General features: G+C 64.5%; 1 protein-coding gene across 8 annotated transcripts in view; it reads right to left on the reverse strand.

Moving 5' to 3' along the window:
• Positions 1 to 21,683, reverse strand: part of ATP2B2 (ATPase plasma membrane Ca2+ transporting 2) — a 224,864-nt gene that overhangs the window by 159,004 nt on the left and 44,177 nt on the right. For all 8 annotated transcript variants that reach the window (XR_008629776.1, XM_055135248.1, XM_055135246.1 and 5 more), the window contains exon 2: positions 11,921 to 11,960. The gene's annotated coding sequence lies outside the window, so the exon portion shown is untranslated. The remainder of the gene's footprint in view (positions 1 to 11,920; positions 11,961 to 21,683) is intronic.

Raw genomic sequence — 21,683 nt, forward strand, 5'->3', positions numbered from 1 at the left:
CAACCTGGTGTTGGACGTGCCCCGGGCAGCCTGTTGGAGAGCCGCCTGCCTGGGGCCCCGCCAGTCCCTGCCAGGTAAATTCTTGCTCCTCTTTCTTGATGCCCCCTCTTCAAGGGTCACACGCAGGGTCACACGCAGGGTCACACACAGGGCCACATGCAGGGTCACACGCAGGGTCACACGCAGGGTCACACACAGGGTCACACGCAGGGTGACATGCAGGGTGACAAGCAGGGTGACACGCAGGGTCACATACAGGGTCACACTCAGGGTCACACACAGGGTCCACAGGCAGGGTCACATGCAGGGTCACACGCAGGGTCACACGCAGGGTCACACGCAGGGTCACACGCAGGGTCCACATACAGGGTCACACGCAGGGTCACACGCAGGGTCCACAGGCAGGGTCCACATACAGGATCACACTCAGGGTCACACACAGGGTCACATACAGGGTCATACGCAGGGCCACACGCAGGGTCACACGTAAGGTCACACGCAGGGTAACACGCAGGGTCCACACACAGGGTCACACGCAGGGTCCACACACAGGGTCACACGCAGGGTCCACATACAGGGTCACATGCAGGGGCCACATGCAGGGTAACACGCAGGGTCCACAGGCAGGGTCACACCCTGGGTCACACGCAAGGTCACAAGCAGGGTCACACGCAGGGTCACACGCAGGGTCGCACGCAGGGAGGGCAGCGGGGACGGTGCTCGCCTTGCATGTGGCTGACCAGGTCCCACCCCCTGCACCGTATAGGGTTCCGAGTCCCCCCAGAAGAGGTCCAACATCGCCGGGGGTGGTCCAAATGAAAATGAAAAACAAAAAAGAATTTACAGGAACAAAGCTGAAGGGACAGTGACATGCGGGCAGGCGGGAAGAGACAAGGACCCTTCTGGAGGGCTTCTCAGAGGAGGAAGCACCTGAGCAACAGTGACCGGGTCCAGGGGCGGGTGGGACAGGCACTCGGCCAGGTCCTCGATCAGTTCTGAGTGCAACTTGGGACAGGGCCCGCGCGGGGAGGGGGCGCAGCCTGCTGGACATCTAGGTGGAATCAGGACCCCCGCCCTCCCCCCCACGCATGACCCCCAGCATGACGTGAAGGTGCCACGGGCATGGGAGGGCTGGATCGAGCAGGGACCCGCCCCTGCCCTCTGTCCCCCTCCCCTGTCCCCCGCCCTCACCCCTCTGGGCCCCAGAGCTGGGCCTGGCAGCTCGCTCCAGCCCAGCGCGGTGTATTTAATTAAAATGGAATCACGGCACACCCAGGAACCTGGGGTGGGACAAAAGGTCCTTTGACGGGAGCTGGGACACGGCTGAGCCTTGGCTGAGCCTCCCCCACGGGCTCTGGTTTCAGAGGCGGCTGGAGGCCGGGTCTCCATCGGCGCCCTCGCCCTGCCTCGGGCCCACGACCACCTCCGGCCACGTGGGCATGGGATGCCGGGCACCTGCCCACGGAGCCCCGGGAAAGCTGCCCCTGCAGGACGCAGGGAGGCCTGGGGTCAGGGGTGACCAGGGACAACAGTGGGGGTCGGCCGGAAGCCCGGGAGAGTGCGGGGGCAGGGCAGGGTGGGGTCCCCAGAGAGACGGGCTGGGCCTGGCTCCTGGTCCCGCAGCTGGGGACCCAAGTGTGCCAGTGAGCACCACCCCCGGAGTCCAGCCCGGGCACACGCCGGCCGTGCCACAGCGGCCGTGCTGAGAGGAGGCCCTGCACCCCAGACCCTGCCCGTGCCCCGCGCCATCAGAGGGGCCAATGGGGGGCAGCTTCAGCGTCCAGCTCGCCGAGGGTCAGGGTAGTGGCCCTGATCCTGGACAAGGTGCCCCTGGGAGCAGTCGGAGGGGTGCAGACCCGAACCTCAGCGTGACAGGGACCCCATGGCTCAGGGCACATCAGCCCCCCAACAACCTCCCCTCTGTGACGACATCCCAGCCTGGCCCCAGCCCCCCCAACCCACACTTCTCTGCCCGTTCCCTGATGCTCCGGGTTGAAGTGAATGACCTGCCTGTCCCCCCCCCCATGGCCCCAGGCCTCCCCCCAGGGCCAGCAGAGGAAAGTCCCCAGGGGCAAGGAGGGACCCCAAACCTGCAGAAGGCCGCCCCGCCCTGTTCCCGGAGGGAGGGAGGGGGGCGGGAGGGAGGGCGGGAGGGCAGGAGGGAGGGAGAGACGGAGGGAGGGCGCCTGCTGCCCCGGCTTTATTTCCCCAGCTAAGCCTGCCTGGGGCTGGGAATTCATTAATATGGGATTACGGGGTCACAGGCCACCCTGGCAGGGCCCCGCGGGCTGGGGGTCGAGGAGGACAGGACACCCCCACCTGCGGAGACGGGCTCTCCCCCGAGAGACGGACCCCTGCCCCCTCATCCCGGGGGCCACCACGGGGAGCCCCGTCCTTGCTGCCCAAGCCCCAAGCGCCCCCACATCCTCGCTCCCCGGCCCACACCCAGCCTGGCACCTCAGCCCCGAGCCGGGCTGCCACCCAGAGGAGACCTGGGGAGACCCGAGGGCCAGGGAGCCGGGCAGTGCTGCCCACATGCTGGGGCCGGCCGGGCACCCCCTTCCAGGGCTCAGCGAGGGCGAGGCCTCACGGTTCAGGCAGCACTGGGGGGGGAGGGACGGCCCCTCCTGATGATCTCGGCCCCCAACCGTCACTCGGCAGTTCCATGTGGGGCGGCTCGGGGCCTCCGGGCTGCGGGGACCGTGTGTGTGTGTGTGTGTGTGTGTGTGTGTGTGTGTGTGTGTGTGTGTGTGTGTGTGTGCGTGTGTGGTTGTGCGGTGCGGTCAGCCACAGCAGGGCAAGTGCCTCATGCCCAAACTCTCTCGGTCCCTGGGCAACCGTCCTTCCACCCCGCCGGGCACCTGCCGGGCCCTCAGGCCCCCCGCAGCCCAGACCCACCCCCGCAGCGCCCAGCACAGCCCTGGGTGTCGCTCTGACGGTGCCTCCCGACAGCACGTCCCCATGTCGAGGGAGACCACGGTCCCCTTCCGCAAGGGGAAGTGTCTGGCAAGTTCTCGGACAACACCCACGTGAGTCCTGCCATTTGGGCAAGCGCCCACAGACTGTTGGGAGCAGGACACAAGGGCGCAAGGGAAAGCCGGACACTCGCTCCTCTTTCCAGGTGGGGAAACTGAGGCCCAGAGACAGGTGCAAGCTGGGTGTGAAAGGGCTGCCACGTGCCTCCCCTCCCCCCCACGTCTCGCCCCTCAAGTCCCCTGGCGCTGCCTCTCTGCTCGAGTTCCCGGCACCCCTGCCCATGGCCCCTGCCCCCCGTCCTCACGCCCTGTGCACCAGAGCCCCCCCCCCCTGTTTCTTAAATCTCGCGGCCCCTTCGTGCCTGAAAATCACAGTGCGGGCAAGAAGCACCTCGGGCTCGTTACTCATTTAACTCTGATTAATTTTTCTGCTGTTTTTTTTTTCTTTTTGGGTCACACCCAGCGATGCTCAGGGGTCACTCCTGGCTCTGCACTCAGGAATCACTCCTGGTGGGGCTCCGGGGACCATACAGGATGCTGGGAATCGAACCCGGGTCGGCCGTGTGCAAGGCAAACACCCTCCCCGCTGTGCTATCGCTTCAGCCCCCTTTCTGCTGTTTTTGTTTTGGGGCCACACCTGGCAGTGCTCAGGGCTGACTCCTGGCTCTGTGCTCAGGGCTCACTCCTGGGGGCACTCAGGGGCCTGCTCAAGGACAGCAGTGCCAGCAGCGGCTTCCAGTGCTCAGGGAGACCCTCGCCGACGGTGCCCCGAGAGGCTGCCCCGGGCTCGACACGCCCTCACGTCCCTGGTGGACCCTAGACGTGCTCCGGGAGTCGCCGAGCTCCCGGCCGCCTCTCAGCCCTGCGCAGGGCGGAGTCCTGCTCCCTGCAGAGCCCGCAGCTGCTCCAATCGGCCGCGGGCCCCCCCGCTCCCGGCTGACCTGCCCTCTGTGGCTCCGGCCGGCAGGGTCGCAGGGTGGCCGCCCTGCTCCGGGGACACTCCCGGGGGAGGGGACGCGCGGCCCTCCAAGAGGCCCCCCCGGGGAGCCCGGCCCCAGCTCTGTGCACCCCCAGGCCCCGCACGGGCCCCCAGCGCCACCCCCACTCTGAACCCCACCTCTGAGCACAGCCCCAACGCCCCTGTGGGGGTCACGGGAACTCAGCTAGGCGGGCGACACACAGGCCCGGAGGGAGGGTGTGAGCAGGACCCTGGGACGCTGATCCCCGTGGGACCCCCCTGCTCACACAGGAGGCTGCAGGGGTCTCTGCCGGCCCGAGTCTGACCCACTCACACACCACGCGGGTTGGGGGGAGCCTGGGCCGGGGGTCGGGACTCTGGGCCGGAGAGCAGCGCTGGGGGCCCACCTGAGCTGGGCTCTGGGGTGAAGCTGGACGGCACATCCCAGCCCTCCCGGTCAGCTGCCCCATCACAGGTCTATACGTGCCTACTAGGGACGTCACGTGTCTGTGTGTATGTCTGGGTGTGTGTGTATCTGTGTGTCTGTGAGTATGTGTCTGTGTGTATTTGGGGGGTGTGTATCTGGGTGTGTGTGTGTCTGGATCTGCGGGTGTGTGTCTGTGTGTATCTGTGTATCTGGGGGGGTGTCTGTATGTGTCTGTGTGTGTCTGGATCTGGGGGTGTGTCTGTGTGTATCTGGGTATGTGTGTGTCTGGGTATATGTGTGTGGGGGGGTGTCTGTGTGTGTCTGTATGTATCTGGAGGGTGTGTCTGGGTGTGTGGGTGTGTGTCTGGATCTGGGTGTGTGTGTATCTGGATATGTGTGTGTCTGTGTGTATGTGTCTGTGTGTGTATCTGGGGATGTGTGTGTGTATCTGGATGTGGGTGTATGTCTGAGTATGTGTGTATCTAGAGTATGTGTGTATCTGGGTGTGTGTCTGAGTGTGTGTATCTGATTGTGTGTATGTATAATGTGTTTCTGTGTGTGTCTGGGTGTGTGTGTCTGGGTGTATGTGTCTGTGTGTGTATCTGGGGATGTGTGTGTGTGTCTGGATCTGGGGGGGGGGTGTGTCCGTGGGTGTATCTGGGATGTGTGTGTATCTGGGGGTATGTGTGTCTGTGTGTGTGTCTGGATCTGGGTGTGTGTGTCTGGGTGTGTGTGTGTCTGTGTGTTTGTATCGGTGTGTGTGTATCTGGGGTGTGTGTATCTGAGGTGTGTGTATATATCTAGGGTGTGTGTGTATCTGGGTGTGTGTGTATCTGGGGTGTGTGTATCTGAGGTGTGTGTATATATCTAGGGTGTGTGTGTATCTGGGTGTGTGTGTATCTGGGTGTGTGTGTGTGTATCTGGGGGTGTGTGTATCTGGGGGGTGTGTATCTGGGGTGTGGGTGTGTGTATCTGGGGTGTGTATCTGGGGTGTGTGTGTATGTGTGTATCTGGGTGTGTGTGTGTCGGGCTGTTTCTCAGAGGCCCTGCCCTGGGCCCACCCTGCTCCCCAGGCCAGGAGGGGTCTCACCTTGCTCGCTGCTGTACCCCGGGGTACCTAGTAAACGCTTGTAAATGCACATGTGAGAGCCCTGGCGTGTGAATGTACACACACGCACACACGCACACACACACGCACACATGCATCCGCGTCCCAGTCTTGAAACACCTGGGCGGTTTGGGCCGACACCTCACATGTTGGAAGCGTCCTTCCCTCCCCCATGCACGCCTGGCGAGGGGCTGCAGGGAAGCCCCCCACTCCGACCAGCCTCGCTTGGGCGGAAGCAGGCGGTCAGCCCCCCGCTGTGTGACGCTGGCTCGCCCCTTTGCCTCTGATCCCCGTGTGAGGATCCAGCCCGTGCTGCTGGGGGACGGGCACTGGGGTGGGTGGGCGCTGTGGGGCCCCTCGTCACGGTCCCCAGCACATAGCGCCTGTACCCTGTGCCTCCCACCTCTGCTCAGCGCGTGCACGCCCCCTCCCCCCGCGGCCCCTCCCCCGCGGCCCCTCCCCCCTCGGCCCCTCCCACAGGCCCCTCCCCCGCGGCCCCTCCCACGTGTCCTCTCCCCACACGACCCCGCCCCACTTGTACCCCGGGAGGGGAGCGGCGGGAAGCGGGGGCGGCTGCACTCGGCTCCCCTGACGCAGACGCACCAGCCCCGGGGTTGGGGTCTGCGGGGCTGCGGGGCCTGGGGGGCTGCGGGGTGTGGGGGTCTGCGGGGTCTGCGGGGGCTGCGGGGCTGTGGGGTCTGCGGGGGCTGCGGGGGCTGGGGGGTCTGCGGGGCTGTGGGGTCTTGGGGGGCTGCGGGGGCTGCGGGACTTGGGGGGCTGCGGGGGCTGCGGGGGCTGGGGGGCTGGGGGGTCTGGGGGGCTGCGGGGGCTGCTGTGTCTGAGGGGCTGGGGGTCCCCGGAAGGAGGGTCTGGGGGTGCCTGGGGGCGGCACCCGGAGCCCCGCCCTGAGTGCACCGGCGCCTGTGGCCGGGCGACCCTCGGAGCTCCCCAGAAGCCCCCGCGGCCCGCGCCCCCCCGACCCCCCCAGCAGCCCGGGTCAGGCCCAGACGGGAGGGGCCGCGTCCTGCCCCCACCGGCGCCCACGGTCTCAGAGCGGGGGGCTTCCCGGGGCGCGGGCGGGGGTCTCTGCCTCCGCCCGCCTCTCTGTGGCCCATCGGAGTCCCCGGGGTGCAGCACGTGGCACTGGCCTTGCCCTCACTGGGGAGCACCAGCGCCTCGCGCCAGCCCAAGCTCCTCCCCCCGACCCCCGTCCGCGGAGCCCCCGTTTGTCCCTTCCGCTCACTCCCCCCCTAACTGCTGCTCAGCCCCCCGTGCCCACCCACACGCCCCCTGACATCTTTGCGTGACCAAAGCCCTCTCCGTCACTCATGACGGCTCCAGGCCCGCCCTCTGCCTCCCGCAGAACTCCTACTCGTCCTCCAAGGCCCGACCCGAATGGCCCCTCCTCCGGCAACCCTCCCCCCCCCCCCCCGCACCGCGAAGCCCCGCGGGCCCATTCCCCCCCCCCGCCCCCACCCCGGCCACTCGCCTCCCCTCCCCGGAGCAACCCTCCTCCCGGGAAGACCAGGCGCACTTTGGGGCTGAGACCCGATTCCCGTCCTCCCGGAACCCCGGAACCACGCAGCTGGCGGGGACGGGCCGAGGGACGGAGCCCGGCCCGGGGAAGCCCTGCCGCCACCCTGCCCTGGGCTCGAGCCAGCAGCAGCGCCGTCCTGCAGAGCCGGGGCGCGTCCCGCAGGGCCCGGCCAAGCCCGCTGCAGAGTCCAGGACCGAGCCCGTCCCCGTCCCGTCCCGTCCCCGTCCCGCCCCGTCCCCGTCCCGTCCCGGTCCCGCCCCGTCCCCGCGCTCCGGCCGGCCACTCTGCAAGGTCCCGGGGGCCGCCCGGCGCGTCTCCCGCCCGGCCCGAGTCCCCCCAGTCCCCGCAGTCCGCAGTCCCTCCTTACCGGGCTCCTGCTGGCGGCTGGGCCGGCCGGGGCTGTCCAGCGCGCGGAGGAGGGGACGCTGCAGAGCCCGCGGCCGCCCCCGCCCGGGACTGCGGTGCCGCCGCCAGCCCCGCCGGCATCCATCAGCCCCGCCGCGACACTCCCCTGCACGCCTGGCCGGGCCCCAACGTGCGAGCGAGTGAGCGGCACCGTGAAGGGAACCTCGAGCCCAGCTGGAGATCGCGGGCTGCGGGGGCGGGGGGCAGGGGGGCGGGCGGGGGTCCCGGCTGACTCCCCGAGGGCCGGGGCGCTGGGGCTTGCCTGGGGCTGGACCCAGCCTCGCTCCGTCCCGAGGAGCACCTGGGAGCACTGGGCGAGGGGGCGCCTCCCAGTGTGGCTCAGCTGCGGGGCCGACGCCCCCTCAGACCCCCGCGGCCGTGACTCGCCAAGGCCCGACCTCCCTCCCCTCCCAGACCACCGCTGGCCGCTGCCTCGGGGGCCCCCTGCCACCTGCGGGGCCCGGCCTGGTGCTGGGACCCCCCCGGGGGGCTCCATCGGCCCCCCTGAGGGGGCAGGTCCCTGGCGCCCGGCACCCCTCTCCCTGCCCATCTGCCCCCTCGAGAACGCCTGTTCGCACCCACCCCAACCCTACGAGGCGCCCTCAGTCCTGCCTCGCTGACCCTGCCCGTCCACCCTCCCGCCCAGCCGTCCACCTGCCAACGCTCTGGCATTGGGGCACGGGGCCCCGGGGACCCCGCCTTCCTCCCGCTCTGCCCAGATGCTTCTGTGCCCACTGGCCCAGCTGGGGGGGTCGGGGGCTCTTCCAGGATTGGCACCAAGGGACCCCCAAGTGGGGGCGGTGGAAAGTCCATTTGAGGAGCAGCCGCCCTTGGACAATGGGGGGGTGGGCTATGTGGCTCCAGGCCCCCCACCCCACCCGCCTCGGAGCCTCCCTGAGGTGGTCTGCCAGGAGGCCACGGCAGACCCTGCCCTGACCAGGCTCCTGGAAGCCCGCCCTCCTGCACCCCTGCGGCAGCCCGGCCCCGCGGATGCCCCCACCCTCCAGAGGGCCCCCCGCAGGCCTCTCAGATTCATCTCCCCAGGGAAGGCACGCAAGGCAGGTTAGAAAGTTCCAGAAGGCGGCAGACGACCCCGCAGGGTCTGGATGGGGTGCAGGGGCGCGTGAGGCGAGGTGCAGTAGTGGGGGGGGCGGGCACTGGGCTGGGAGGAAGGGCCCACCCCCAGACGCTCCTCACAGCCTCTTGCTCCCCTGAGACCCCCGAGCAGTGCCCCCAGACGGAGAGGTGCTGGGGGCCGAGCACCCTGGCCTCGTGCTCCCGACGCCCCCCTGCCCCCTCCCACATGAAAGATTCTGGGGGCAACCAGCAGCCCTGCCGGGAAGCCTGGCCCGGGGGGCTCCGTCGGCGCCTCCTAACACGGGGTGTTCGAGCACTCTCGGGCACATCGGGGCTGCCACCCTACCGCCCCCCACCCCGCGCCCCTCCGCACAGCACACGCACCCCCGGCCGCCAGCTCCTCTCCGGGGTTGAGCCACGAAACTGCACGCCCAGTGCCCCTGTCTGCCCGTGGGGACTGGGCCCCCACCCCTGGACGTGCCGACGGCCCCTGGTTGGGGGCGCAGCTGCTCCGTGCTTTCCCCGGGGCGCGTGCAGTTCTGACGGGTGCCCACCCCGCGGGGCGGAGAAGGGGCACCGCTCAGGGCGCGGTGTCCCCGCACCCCTCCTCGCCTCCTGCCCGCCCCGCTGGGTTCCGAGGGCCCGTTTCTCTGCCCCCCCCCCAGCACCGCCCCTTCCCGCCCGGCCTTTTGCCGGGGCCCCGGGGCTGGACACGGGGACGAGGCCCGGAGCGTCTGGGGGGCGCGTGGCTTGCACTCCCCCGGCCCCACAGCGTCCTCAGAGCCCGGCCAGGACTGACCCGAGAGGGGAGTCGACAGGTGAGGACGGCCCGTGACTGACCCCTGCACCCCGTAAGGCCCACCCGAGTCCCCCCAGAAGTGACCCCGCAACACCGAGCAGGAGGAAGCCCTGAGCACGTATGGGTGTGGCCCCCCAACAGGAACAAGGAAGAGAGGGTCTGAACTGTCCCTTCCTTTTGGGCGGGGGGGTCCGGCCATGCCCAGGAGGTGCCGGCCCTCCCTGCCCCATCCTTCCTGGGGTGCTCACCCCTCCCCCCAGTGACTCCCACCCCACTGGCCAATGGGCCAGAGCAAGGGCCCACTGCAGTTGGCTTGCTATGCACAGACACCCCTTGTTCTGGCCCAGGGGGTCCGCACCTCACTGGGGGCCCCAGGGAGACCGGGTGGTATGTGGGGGCTCTCCTGGGGGAGCCCAAGAGAAGGCCAGAGGGACTGGGGGTGCAGAGGAAAGTCTCAAGGCAGAGGGGCTTCAGGAACGGGGCACTGAGGGGTGTGTAGGAGCGTGCCAGGGTGGGGTGGAGCAGAGCGGGGGGTGTGGCCAAAGGCACAGGAACATAAAAACGGTCCCAACAGCATCTACTATGGCTTTGTCCAGGCGGCACCTTCAGACCCTCGTCCCAGCACCCTCGAGCCGTGGGTTCTCAGCTCCGCTCACTCAGCTCCTCCTCTGCTCAGGCCCCTGGGGGGTCCCCACGGCCCCCCTCTGCGGGGGGCGCTGCCTCCGCTGCCTCTCCCTGCTTCACCCTCACCGGAGTGCTCACGCTCTTTCTGTTTCTTGTTTGTTTGATTTTTGGGTCCTACCTCTGCAAGGAGATAGCACAGCGGGTAGCGCGTCCACCTTGCACGAGGCCGACCCGAGTTCGATTCCTCCGCCCCTCTCGCAAGAGCCCGGCAAGCTACCGAGAGAATCCCGCCCGCACGGCAGAGCCTGGCAAGCTCCCCGTGGCGTATCCAATATGCCCAAGACAGTCACAGCAAGTCTCACCGTGGAGACATGACTGGCGCCCGCTCGAGCCAATCGATGAGCAACGGGACGACGGTGTGTGAGCATCACACTCCGGTGTGATGCTCAGGGGTCGCTCCTGGCTCTGCACTCAGGAATCTCTGAGTCTCTGAGGAAACTCTGGAGGGTTAGACTCCTGGGGACCAGATGGGATGCCGAGAATCGAACCCAGGTTGGCTGCAGGCAAAGCCGATGCCATGCCGCTGTGCTCTCGTTCCCGGCCCTCACGTGTCTCTCTCAGAGCACAGAGACCCTCAGGCAAACTGCCTTTGCCCCCGGTGCCAGGACCAGCCCCTGCAGCCCTGCTTTCCTCAAAACCCAACCCGAAGATCACATCCCGCGCAGGCTGGGGAGCCGGCGCTGTAGGCGGGGCCCCCCGGGGGCACACGGACGCTGCCCCCCAGTTCTTCACTCCCATAAATCGTGCGGCTCCATTTCAGACACCCGCTGGGGTATGTCCGGCCCCTGCCCTCTCCCTAGCGGGGCAGTTTCCGGTCTGAGATTCCTAGGAGGGGCTCAGTGGGTGGGGCAACTGTCTGTGTCCAGCGGGGGTGGGGCAGCTACTCTGAGCAACAGGGTGACTGTGGGCTGGCCACCGAGGCGGACAGTTTCTGTCCCATGTCCAGTTTGGGGGGGCCCAGGCTGGCCCCCACCCAGAATAGCCCCTGTCAAGCTCCGAACTTGCAGGGAGAACACGGAGCCTGCTGGGGGCTCGGGCGGGGCTGGGCGGGACAGTGCCAAGGCCAAGGGGCCCACAGCAGCGCTCTGGCGCGGCCACCCTCTGGCTCCCAAGCCCCCGGCCACGCTCCGCCTGGAGGGTTAGACCCTCTCCGGTCCCGACTCTCGCTTCTCCCCCAGAACTCGGTTCCCTGCCCATGTCCCCGTGACCAGCTCCCCTGAGAATCCCAATCTGCTGGGCTGACTCCCGCTGGTCATTCCTACCCTGGACGCAAGTGCCGGGGGCCACGGGACCAGCTCAGAGCAAGGCCCAGGCCCACAGGGGCCAGAAGCAAAGCAAGGAAGGCCCAGCGGGCCCGACTGTCTCCAGGGGCGAGGGCGGGGGAGTGGGACCAGCCACGGGGGGGGGGGGCGGGAGCAGCGGGGCTGACCACGGGGGTGCAGGGAGCAGCAGGACCGGCCACGGGGGGACAGGCTGGACTTGTCCGTCTCTGTCTCACTCAGCTGTGGGCAGGAAGCCGTGACGGGCCACCAGCTCCAGGCGGTGACTGCCACGGTGCGTGCAGGGCGGGATGCAGTCCCCGCGCATCGGGACTGTCCCCTACGGGTCCTCTCCGCCCCTCCCCGGTGCTGCTCGCTCTTCCCTCTGACCTCTGACCTCAGGAGGAGCTGAGGGAGGAGCTCGGGGAGCACTGAAGACGCTGGAGCAGGAGTGAGCGCCTGCACCCCGAGGGCGGCCCCCACGCCAGGCAGACGCGGGTCAGGGCCCGGGGGCCGGTCACAGGCAGGTGCCCGACCACACCCTCACCCCTTCCTCTGCACCCCTCTTTCGGGAGGCTGATGGGGACCCTGAGGAGGGGCTGCTGGGACCCCGGGGCCCCGCTGGGCGGGAGCTGGGGAGCGCAGCTGGGAGCACGGCATGCTGGGGTCCCCCTGGAGCACCCACACTCACCCTCCTCGCTGTCACTCTCCGTCCGGGCCGGCGCTGGCACCTGCGGGCAAAGGGAGGAGAAAGGCCGATCAGGAGAGGCCCCGGCGCAGGCTTGGGCGTGCAAATGCTGCCCTCTGCCTGCAGGGGGCGCTCTGAATGGGCGCTCGTGGGGAGAGAACTGCCCCCAGGCCTGCCAAGGCCGCGACATGGGCCCCAGAGCCTCCCTCCAGGCTCGAGACCCCTGCCCTGGTGGCGGGCCCAGCACCCCACTGGGGCTGCCACTGCCCCAGCCCCCATTCCCACGGCCATCCCAGAGGCAGTTCTTGAGGGGAAATCTGGGGGCAGCAGAGACCAGGCAGGGCTGGGGGTGCAGAGACAGACAGGGCTGGGGGGGGGGGCGGGAAGATCAGGTAGGGCTGGGGTGGGCAGAGACCAGGAAGGGCGGGGGGGGGGGGAAACGGAGAGACCAAGCAGGGCTGGGGTGGGCAGAGACAGGAAGGGCTGGGGGGGGGGGGGACAGAGAGACCAGGCAGGGCTGGGGCGGGTAGAGACCAGGTAGGACTGGGGTGGGCAGAGACCAGACAGGGCTGGGGCGGGTAGAGACCAGACAGGGCTGGGGCAGGCAGAGACCAGACAGGGCTGGGGGCGGGCAGAGACCAGGCAGGGCTGGGGGGGGATGGAGAGATCAGGCAGGGCTGAGGGGGCAGAGACAGGCAGGGCTGGGGGGCCTGTGCCGTCTCCGTGTCTGGGCGGGGGGGGGAGCTCCTTGTGTCTCCCGGGTCCGGGAGTGGAGGAGGGGGGAGTGGTGACTGCAGGGGGCCGGTGTCCCCAGCACCGAGCCAGTCCCTCGCCCCTGGGCCCTTCTGTTCTGCCCTCTGCGCCCGCCAGAGCTGCCCTGGGGCCGGCTCACCCCCTGCACCGGGTGTCCCGCGCAGCCTGACCCTGGCCGATGCCCTTCCGGGAGAGACCCCGGCCCTGCCGCCTGTGGGACCTGCGGCGAGTCACCGGCCCGGCCCCAAGGTCTTCCCGGAAACGCAGCGGCCCCAGAGACGCAGCTGGTGCCAGCACCGTTCAGGGAACCCGGCAGGAAGTGCGGCCCACACCGTGTGCCCACGGCTGCTTTTTACAGACAGACTCTGAGGTCAAGTGGGGACGGGGCTGGCACAGCTGACCCAGTCAGAATGCATGGGCCAGCCTGCCAGCCCCGCCTCCCCCCTGGACACTGGCCCAGTTCAGGCAGGAGGCCCCGCCCAGGCAGGAGGAGGCCCCGCCCAGGCAGGAGGCCCCTCCCAGAAGGTAGAAGGCCCCGCCCAGGCAGGAGTAGGCCCCGCCCAGGCAGGAGGCCCCTCCCAGAAGGTAGAAGGCCCCGCCCAGGCAGGAGGAGGCCCCGCCCAGGCAGAAAGAGGCTCCGCCCAGCAGGTAGAAGGCCCCGCCCAGGCATAAAGAGGCCACACCCAGCAGATAGAAAGCCCCGCCCAGGCAGGAGGAAGACCCTCCCAGGAATACAGAGGTCCCGCCCAGCAGGTAGAAGGTCCCACCCAGGCAGGAGGAGGCCCCGCCCAGCAGGTAGAAGGCCCCGCCCAGGCAGAAGGAGGCCCCAACTAGGCAGAAAGAGGCCCCGTCCAGCAAGTAGAAGGCCCAGCCCAGGCAGGAGGAGGCCCCGCCCAGCAGGTAGAAGACCCTGCCCAGCAGGTAGAAGGCCCCGCCCAGCAGGTAGAAGGCCCCGCCCAGCAGGTAGAAGGCCCCCTGTCCAGACTGAACCACACCCATTCCCCACCTCCTGTGGCAAAAGGCAGCTGTGTGGGGGTGCGAGATGCGATTCTGCGAAGAGGAATCCCTTTTGGCGCGTGCTCCCTCTCACCCCAGTGCACACAGAGGGCCCCCAGGGAGATGGCCCGGGGGTGTGGGGCAGGGCCGATTGCCACATCACAGAGCCAGGACAACCACCAGCGCGCCCGAGGTTATTTCCTGAGCTGCAGCGCTGAGGCCACGTTAGCCATGACATTTGTTTCTCTTTCAGAGGTCACAACTGCAGTGCTCAGGGGATCCCCCAGGCTCGGGTTTTGGGGATCCCTCCTGGAGTGCTCAGGGATCATGCTGGGGTCAACCCAGGTCTCCTACTTGTAATGTAGGCACTCGGCCCCCCGCGCCATCTCTCTGGCTGCTGGGGAGTCTGTGCTGCTCTTGTTTGGCCTTTGTGCTACTCCTGGTTCTGTGCTCAGGGGGCTGAGGGACTAGAGGGTGGTAGGAATTGAAATTGGTTCAGCCACTGGCAAGCCAAGTGCTGAAACCCTGACCTAGCTCCCGGGCACTCCTTGAAAATTTTGTTAGTGTGTGTGTGTATGTGTGTGTGTGTGTGTGTGTGAGAGAGAGAGGGGGGGGGAGGGAGACTCTCATTTATGACTCCTGACTGTGCTCTGGGGTCACGCATGAGGGTCCTTAGAAGATCATATGGAATGAGACACATCCCCCGCTCGTGGGTAAGGAGGATTGACACTATCAAAATGGCAACACTCCCCAAAGCACTATACAGATTTAATGTGGTCCCTATCAGGATACACATGACACTTTTCTTTTCTTTTTTTTTTTTTTGCTTTTTGGGTCACACCCAGCGATGCTCAGGGGTTACTCCTGGCTTTGCACTCAGGAATTGCTCCTGGCAGTGCTTGGGGGACCATATGGGATGCCGAGGATCGAACCCGGGTCGGCCGCGTGCAAGGCAAACGCCCTCCCCGCTGTGCTATCGCTCCAGCCCCTACACATGACACTTTTCAAAGAAATAGACAAAACACTCCTGAAATTCATATGGAACAATAAACCCCCATGAACAGCTAAAGCAATCCTTGGGAAAGAGAAGATGGGTGGCATCAACTACCCCCACTTCAAACTGTATTACAAAGCAGTAGTAATGAAAACAGCATGGTACTGGACTAGAAACAGATGCGCAGACCAATGGAACAGAGTTGAACATTCTGTCACAGACTCTCAAATATATGATCACTTAATCTTTGACAAAGGAGCAAGAAATGTGAAGTGGAACAGGTGGTTCCATTTCAACAAACAGTGCTGGGGAAACAGGACAGCTGTCACTGTCACTGTCATCCCGTTGTTCATCAATTTGCTTGAGCAGGTGCCAGTAATGTCTCCATTCGTCCCTGTCACATGCTAGTGTAGTCCAATGGCGTATTGGGGGCTCTTTCAGCATCAGGGGAATGAGGACCGTCGTTGTTATTGTTTTTGGCATATCAAGTATGCCACGGATAGCTTGCAACCTATTCTCAAACTGGACAGCTACCTGCAAAAAAATGAACTCTGACCTCTGCCTAACGCCAGGCACAAAAGCCAGGTTGAAGTGAATTAAAAACCTCAATATCAGACCTGAATCCATAAGGCACATAAAGGAAAATGTAGGCAGAACCCTCCATGACATTGAAGGTAAAGGCATCTTTAAGGATGAAACAGCACTGACCAAGCAAGTGGAAACAAACATAAACAAATGGAACTACATCAAACTAAGAAGCTTCTGCACCTCAAAAGAAACAGTGACCAAAATACAGAAAGAGCCCACAGAATGGGAAAGAATATTTACCCAATACCCATCTGATAAGGGATTAATATCCAGGATATACAAGACACTAGTAGAATTGTACAAGAAAATACCTCCAACCCCTTAAAAAAATGGGGAGAAGAAACGTACTGAAGCTTCTTCCAAAAAGAAATACAAATGGCCAAAAGGCACATGGAAAAATACTCCACATCAGTAATCATCAGGGAGATGCAAATCAAAACAACAATGAGATATCATCTCACACCACAGAGACTGGCGTACATCAAAAAGAGCAAGAACAGGGGCTGGAGCGATAGCACAGCGGGTAGGGCATTTGCCTTGCACGTGGCCGACCCGGGTTCAAATCCCAGCATCCCATGTGGTCCCCTGAGCACCGCCAGGAGTAATTCCTGAGTGCAAAGCCAGGAGCAACCCCTGTGCATCGCCGGGTGTGACCCAAAAAGCCAAAAAAAAAAAAAAAGAGCAAGAACAACCAGAGCTGGCGCGGATGTGGGGAAAAAGGGACTATCTTTCATTGTTGGTGGGAATGCCAACTGTCCAGCTTTTTTTGGAAAACAACACAGACATTCCTTCAAAAACTAGAAATTAAGCTTCCATATGACCCGGCAATACCACTTCTGGGAGTATATACCAAGGGCGCAAAAAAAGCACAGTAGTAGAAATGACATCTGCACTTGTATGTTGACTGCAGCACTGTTCACAATAGCCAGAATCTGGAAACAACCCGAATGTCCGAGAACAGACGACTGGTTAAAGAAACTATGGTACATCTACACAATGGAATACTATGCATCTGTTAGGAGAGATGAAATCATGAAATTTGCTTATAAGTGGATGGTCATGGAGAGTATCAAGCTAAGTGAAATGAGTCAGAAAGAGAGGGACAGACATAGAAGGACTGCACTCATTTGTGGAATATAAAATAACATAACATGAGACTGACACCCAAGGACAGTAGACACAAGGGCCAGGAATACTGCTCATCGCTGGAAGCCTGCCTCATGAGCTGGGGGAAAAGGCAGCTGGGATAGAGAAGGGACCACTAAGTCAATGATGGTTGGGGGAATCATTTGGGATGGGAGATGTGTGCTGAAAGTAGATAAAGGATCGACCAGGATGGCCTCTCAGTATCTATATTTCAAACCAAAAATAGAGAGTCTGGGGGAAATTGTCTGCCATAGAGGCAGGGGGAGGGTTGGGAAGGTGGGTGGGGATACTGGGGACATTGGTGGTGGAAGATGTGCACTGGTGGAGGGATGGGTGTTCGATCGTGGTATGACAAACTCAAACATGAAAGCTTTGTAACTATCTCACTGTGATTCAATTAAAAAAAATTATATGGTTGCTGAACTTGAACCAGGGTCTGCTTCATGCGAGACAACCATATCAGCCCTGTGCTTCCTGCCTCTCCCCCGCCCCCCACATCTTTTTTTCTTTTTGGGTCACACCCAGCGACGCACAGGGGTCACTCCTGGCTCTGCACTCAGGAATCACCCCCGGCAGTGCTCAGGGGACCATATGGGATGCTGGGAATCAAACCCGGGTCGGCCGCGTGCAAGGCAAACGCCCCTACCCGCTGTGCTATTGCTCCAGCCCTCCCACCTCATTTTTAACGGGCGTTTGGTGCGTGGTTGACCCTGGGGCGCCTGCATCTCGTGGCCATCTATGCTGACCTCTCTGGTCTCTAGAGTCTCCGAGCCTCGAGTGAGCGGAAAGGCCTTCCCTGCTACACCTGCCGGGCACAGAGAGAGGCCTGCAGACCGTTGGCTCCCTGACCCAGCCCGGCCGCGGCCCCCACGGCTGACCCTGGCAGGGAGAACATTTACCATCTGCCATCCTGGACGCTCCGGAGAAAACCCCTCCCAGTGCTCCCGAAGGCTGTGCAGGGGCGTGGGCTACGGGGCATCCTCCCCGCGCACGTCTGCCCGACACCTCCGGCCACAGCCGAGTGCCCTGCCTGTCACTCCCGGTCCCTTGGGGTGACATTCGAGGCCCCGGCTTCTCGCCGCAGCCCCGAGGCCGTTCACACACGGCAGTCAGGCTGCCCTGCAGACGGGCCTCTCCGGTGCAGGGGGGCGGCGAGGGGGGCATGAAAGATTGATGAGCATCTCTCTGTGAGGATCAATTTTTAATGGCGGAAGAAAGGAGACCCCAGCCCTCAGGCCCAGCTCCGGCCCCCGGGAGGGGTTTCTTGGGTGTCACCCCTGTTAGAATTTCATCCACTCCTGACAGCAGTGACGGACTTGCACCCGAGTGTCTGTCCACACAGATAGAAGGGCACTGGACGCCTGCCAGCCCCCCACCGTGGAAAGTTCTGGAGGGGCTTGAGAGTGCGGGAGGCAGGGGAATGCCCCTCAGAGCTCGCGCCAGCCAGCAGAGACTCGGGAGACCCTCGGGGGTCACCATTGCCTCAAGATGGACAGCAGTGGGCGGGGACCACAGCCCCGGGCTGTGCACAGACAGGCCCCCCCCCCCCGACACACACAGGCTGGGGCCCAAGCCCCGCGTTTTCCCCCTGGGGAGGGGGTGGTGGAGGCGAGGGGGCAGCTGGGGGAGGAGCCCTGGGCCCCGTCCACAGTCCAGCCTTGACAAACATGAGCTGGAATGAGGAGTGACCAGTCCGACTGCCGCATTGCTTGTAACGGAGCGGGGACAACACAGGGCCGACGGCAAAGGAAGAACACAGCCAGGGATAAAAAAAAACAGCCCCGAGCAGACACGGGGCCCAGAGCTCAGGGGAGGGGCGGTTCAGACTGGAAGTGGCAATCAGGGTAGGCTTCCTGGAAGAGGGAGCCTGGTGCTTCCCTCCTTGTCAGGTTTAGGGGCTGATCTCCGCGGGTGGGAGGCCGGATCCTCAGCCTGGTGTCGTGAGTAAGGGCCCGGTTCTGCTCCCACCACTGACTCCCAAAGCCACAGACGCCGGCCCCCAGACCCGACAGCTCACAGCCACCTCTCCAGGAGGGTCCCAGCCTCAGCCCCTGGGGGCTCCACTTCCCACGGCACCTGCACCCACCGCCCCCTAAACAGCCCTGGGCTCCAGAGCCAGCCCGCCCTCCGCTCCCGCCGTGCCCAGGTCCCCTCTGTGGATGCGTGTGGGAGCACAGATCTCTGGAGGGAGCCCCTAAAATAGGGCACTGCATTTCACCCCTTGTAGATCTCTCGAAGCAAGGGACGCGCCAAGGCTCTGATAAGGCCTGCAACACAGACACCAGTGCTGATTGACTCAGCATTTTCCCAAACTCACTCGGGTATTTTCAACTTTTTTTTTTTTTGAATACTATTAAGAGTCCACAAAACCCACATTCCTCAGACGCCGCCGTGGTGTGCTGGCCTCCGAGGCCGCTCAGGTGCCTTCCTGTTGCCACCTGGACAGTTCATACGTCTCAGGTGTGGAATTTCACCCCCGGAGTGACTTTTCCAGAGCGTCTCGGCTGCACTGTGACCAAGACGAGCGGGCGCCCTCCCGGGGCTGCACTGTGACCAAGACGAGCGGGCGCCCTCCCGGGGCTCCCACACGGGTAGGGTGTCTGCAGCCCAGCACCTCAGCCCTCATACGCGACCCCAGAGCCACCGGCCCGAGGGGCCCAGAACACGTCTGGGCATCCTGGCCCCGGGACGGAGGCTGCTCAATAAGGAAACCTGAGCACGGGGCCAAGGCTGAAAGTCTTTAACAAGTGGGACCACCACCCTCGGCGTGTATGGAGTGGGACCACGGCGGTATATAAGACCGGAAGAACTCTCTGCACAGTGCTCGCCAAATACTAGCTTGAGGGGAAGGCATGCGTGTTGCAATGAGTGCCGTGGGCTGGAGGAATGGAAGAATGAAAGCATCTAAATGCAGGGGTATACGGAGGCAGGGGTGACTGAGAGCTGACACGAACCAGTGGAATAATGAGTGAATAAATGCAGGAATAAATGAATGTGGGGATCAACAAGCACAAGAACAAATGGATGCAGGGGTGTATGAATGGAAGGAAGAACCAACGCAGGGAGGAAAGAGTGCAGGGCTGGGCGTGGCAGGGATGAATGAATGCAAGAATACTGTGTGTGTGCTGTGTATGTGTGGTGTGTGTGTGTGTGCGTGTGCGCGCGTGCGTGTGAGTGTGTGTGTGTGTGTGTGTGTGTGGTGCTGGGAACCGAACCTAGGACCTCACACATGCGCAGCCACCCCCGGGCCCTGACCCAGGCACCCGGGAGCCCGTGTGCGGAGGAGGACGAATGACTCTGGGAGCCATGAGACTTGCAGGCCTGAGTGCAAGGGCATCTGGGAAGTTTCTCATTCTGGATGTTTCTGTGGGCTGCTCAGGCCGGGGGTGGGGCTGGGCACTGGGGGGGGGCCCTTACCCCAGGGGCCCCAGGCTGGAACCGCGGCCAGCGCCCCGGGCTCCTCTGAGTCCTCCCATGAGCCGGCGGCAGCTTTCACATCTCAGAAAGATTCCGGTGCTGGAATCTGAATCTGAAACGGGACATTTTTCCCTGGTACCTGATATCCTTGGTGGCGGTGTCGCCGCCTGGACTCTGCGGCCCCAGGACCCCGGGGCGGGGACGCGCTGGGCCGTGTGTGCACAGACGGCCCAAACCCGGCTCTGCTGGCCCCTGGGGGGCCTCGTGAGCTGGTGGGCCCCACCCTGGCATCCGGGCGAAGCTCCTTCTGGTCGTTTCCGGAAAGCCCCGAGAGAACGTCAGTCGGGCCCCGGCACGGGTGGGAGGGACCCGTGTGCAGGGCACAGGCAACAGGGGGAGGTGAGGAAGGGTCAGTCTCTGCGTGACGGCGGGCGGATGTCCAGCCGGCTCGCAGGTGCGGGAGCGTCAGATTTCCATATTGGTTTCCCCGGGGTCAGGGGCTGAAGCAGCAGCGGCCGGTTTGAGTTTCACAATCTGGCCCGTGGCCTCCTGACCCTGGAGTGTGTGTGTGTCGGGGGGGGGGCGGTGGTGAGTGCTTGGGAGGGGCCAGACCCGACCCCCCACCCCCAGAGGGTCCCAGAGAGGGGCCAGGTCAGCACCGCAGCGTGTCCAGGACTGGGCTGGAGAGGGGCCCACACCAAGGATCTTGCCACGTGCCCGCTCCCCTAGGGCCCGTGGGGATACTGAGGCACCCGGCAGAGAGCGAGAGGGCCCAGTCCTGCTTCCTGTCTGAGTCCCCGGGGGCCTGTGAGACCCCCAAGCTGGAGCCGCCGTCTGCACCCACAGTGAGTCCACACCCCCCTGCTTTCCCCTCCCCGTGCTGTCCAGCAGCTACGAGCGTCCCCGGGGCCCTGGAGGCGTCTCTCTGCCCGGGGGCCTCCGAAGCCCGGCCCGGGGCACCGGGGGTCACTCCCTGAGATACCTGACCAGCAGGGGTCTCCCCGGCCACGCCGGAGGGCTCAGGATACCTGCCCCGCTCACACGGGCTGCTGACCGCCAGCGGGGAGGGAGGGCCGGGCCCAGGCCAAGCTGCAGATGCTTCCTCGGGGCCCGGCCCCAAGGACTGGGCGAAGGGGGCTGACGGGCCTGCTGTCTCCAGCGACAGGGACCCTAAGGGGCCAAGACGGGACCTTCTCATCTCTCCATCCCACAGAGCCGGCCATGGGACTGGTGAGATCCGGCGAAAGGGACGGATAGATGGACAGCAAGGAAGGCTGGGATGGGGGTGGCTGGATGGGTGGGTGAACGGGTGGGTGGGTGGGTGGGTGGTGGGGTGTATGGATGGGTGGGTGGGTGGTGGACGGATGGGTGGGATGGATGGATCGATGGATGGATGGATGGATGGATGGTGGGATGGTGGGATGGTGGGATGGATGGATGGATGGGTGGTGGATGAATGGGTGGATGGATGGATGGGTGGTGGATGGATGGATGGGTGGGTGGTGGATGGATGGATGGATGGGTGGGTGGTGGATGGATGGTGGGATGGATGGATGGGTGGGTGGGTGGATGGGTGGGTGGATGGGTGGGTGGATGGGTGGGTGGGTGGGTGGACGGAATGGTGATGGCGAGGTGGATGGGTGGGTGGGTAGATGGATGGAGAGAGGGGCGGGTGGATGTACAGGTGGGTGGGTCATAGATGGGTGATGCGTGGATGGCGGGGCGGGTGGCTAGACGAGTGGATGGGAGTGTGGATGGACAGATGGACACACCGCCCTCTCCTCTGCCGGGAGTTACTCAGTAACCTCAGCTTCTGATCTCAGTAGAGCTGGACATCACGGAGCAAATAGTCCCTTAAATCTGAGCCCGTGT

This window comes from Sorex araneus, chromosome 4, assembly GCF_027595985.1.
Source record: "Sorex araneus isolate mSorAra2 chromosome 4, mSorAra2.pri, whole genome shotgun sequence".
Classification (NCBI taxonomy): domain Eukaryota; kingdom Metazoa; phylum Chordata; class Mammalia; order Eulipotyphla; family Soricidae; genus Sorex; species Sorex araneus.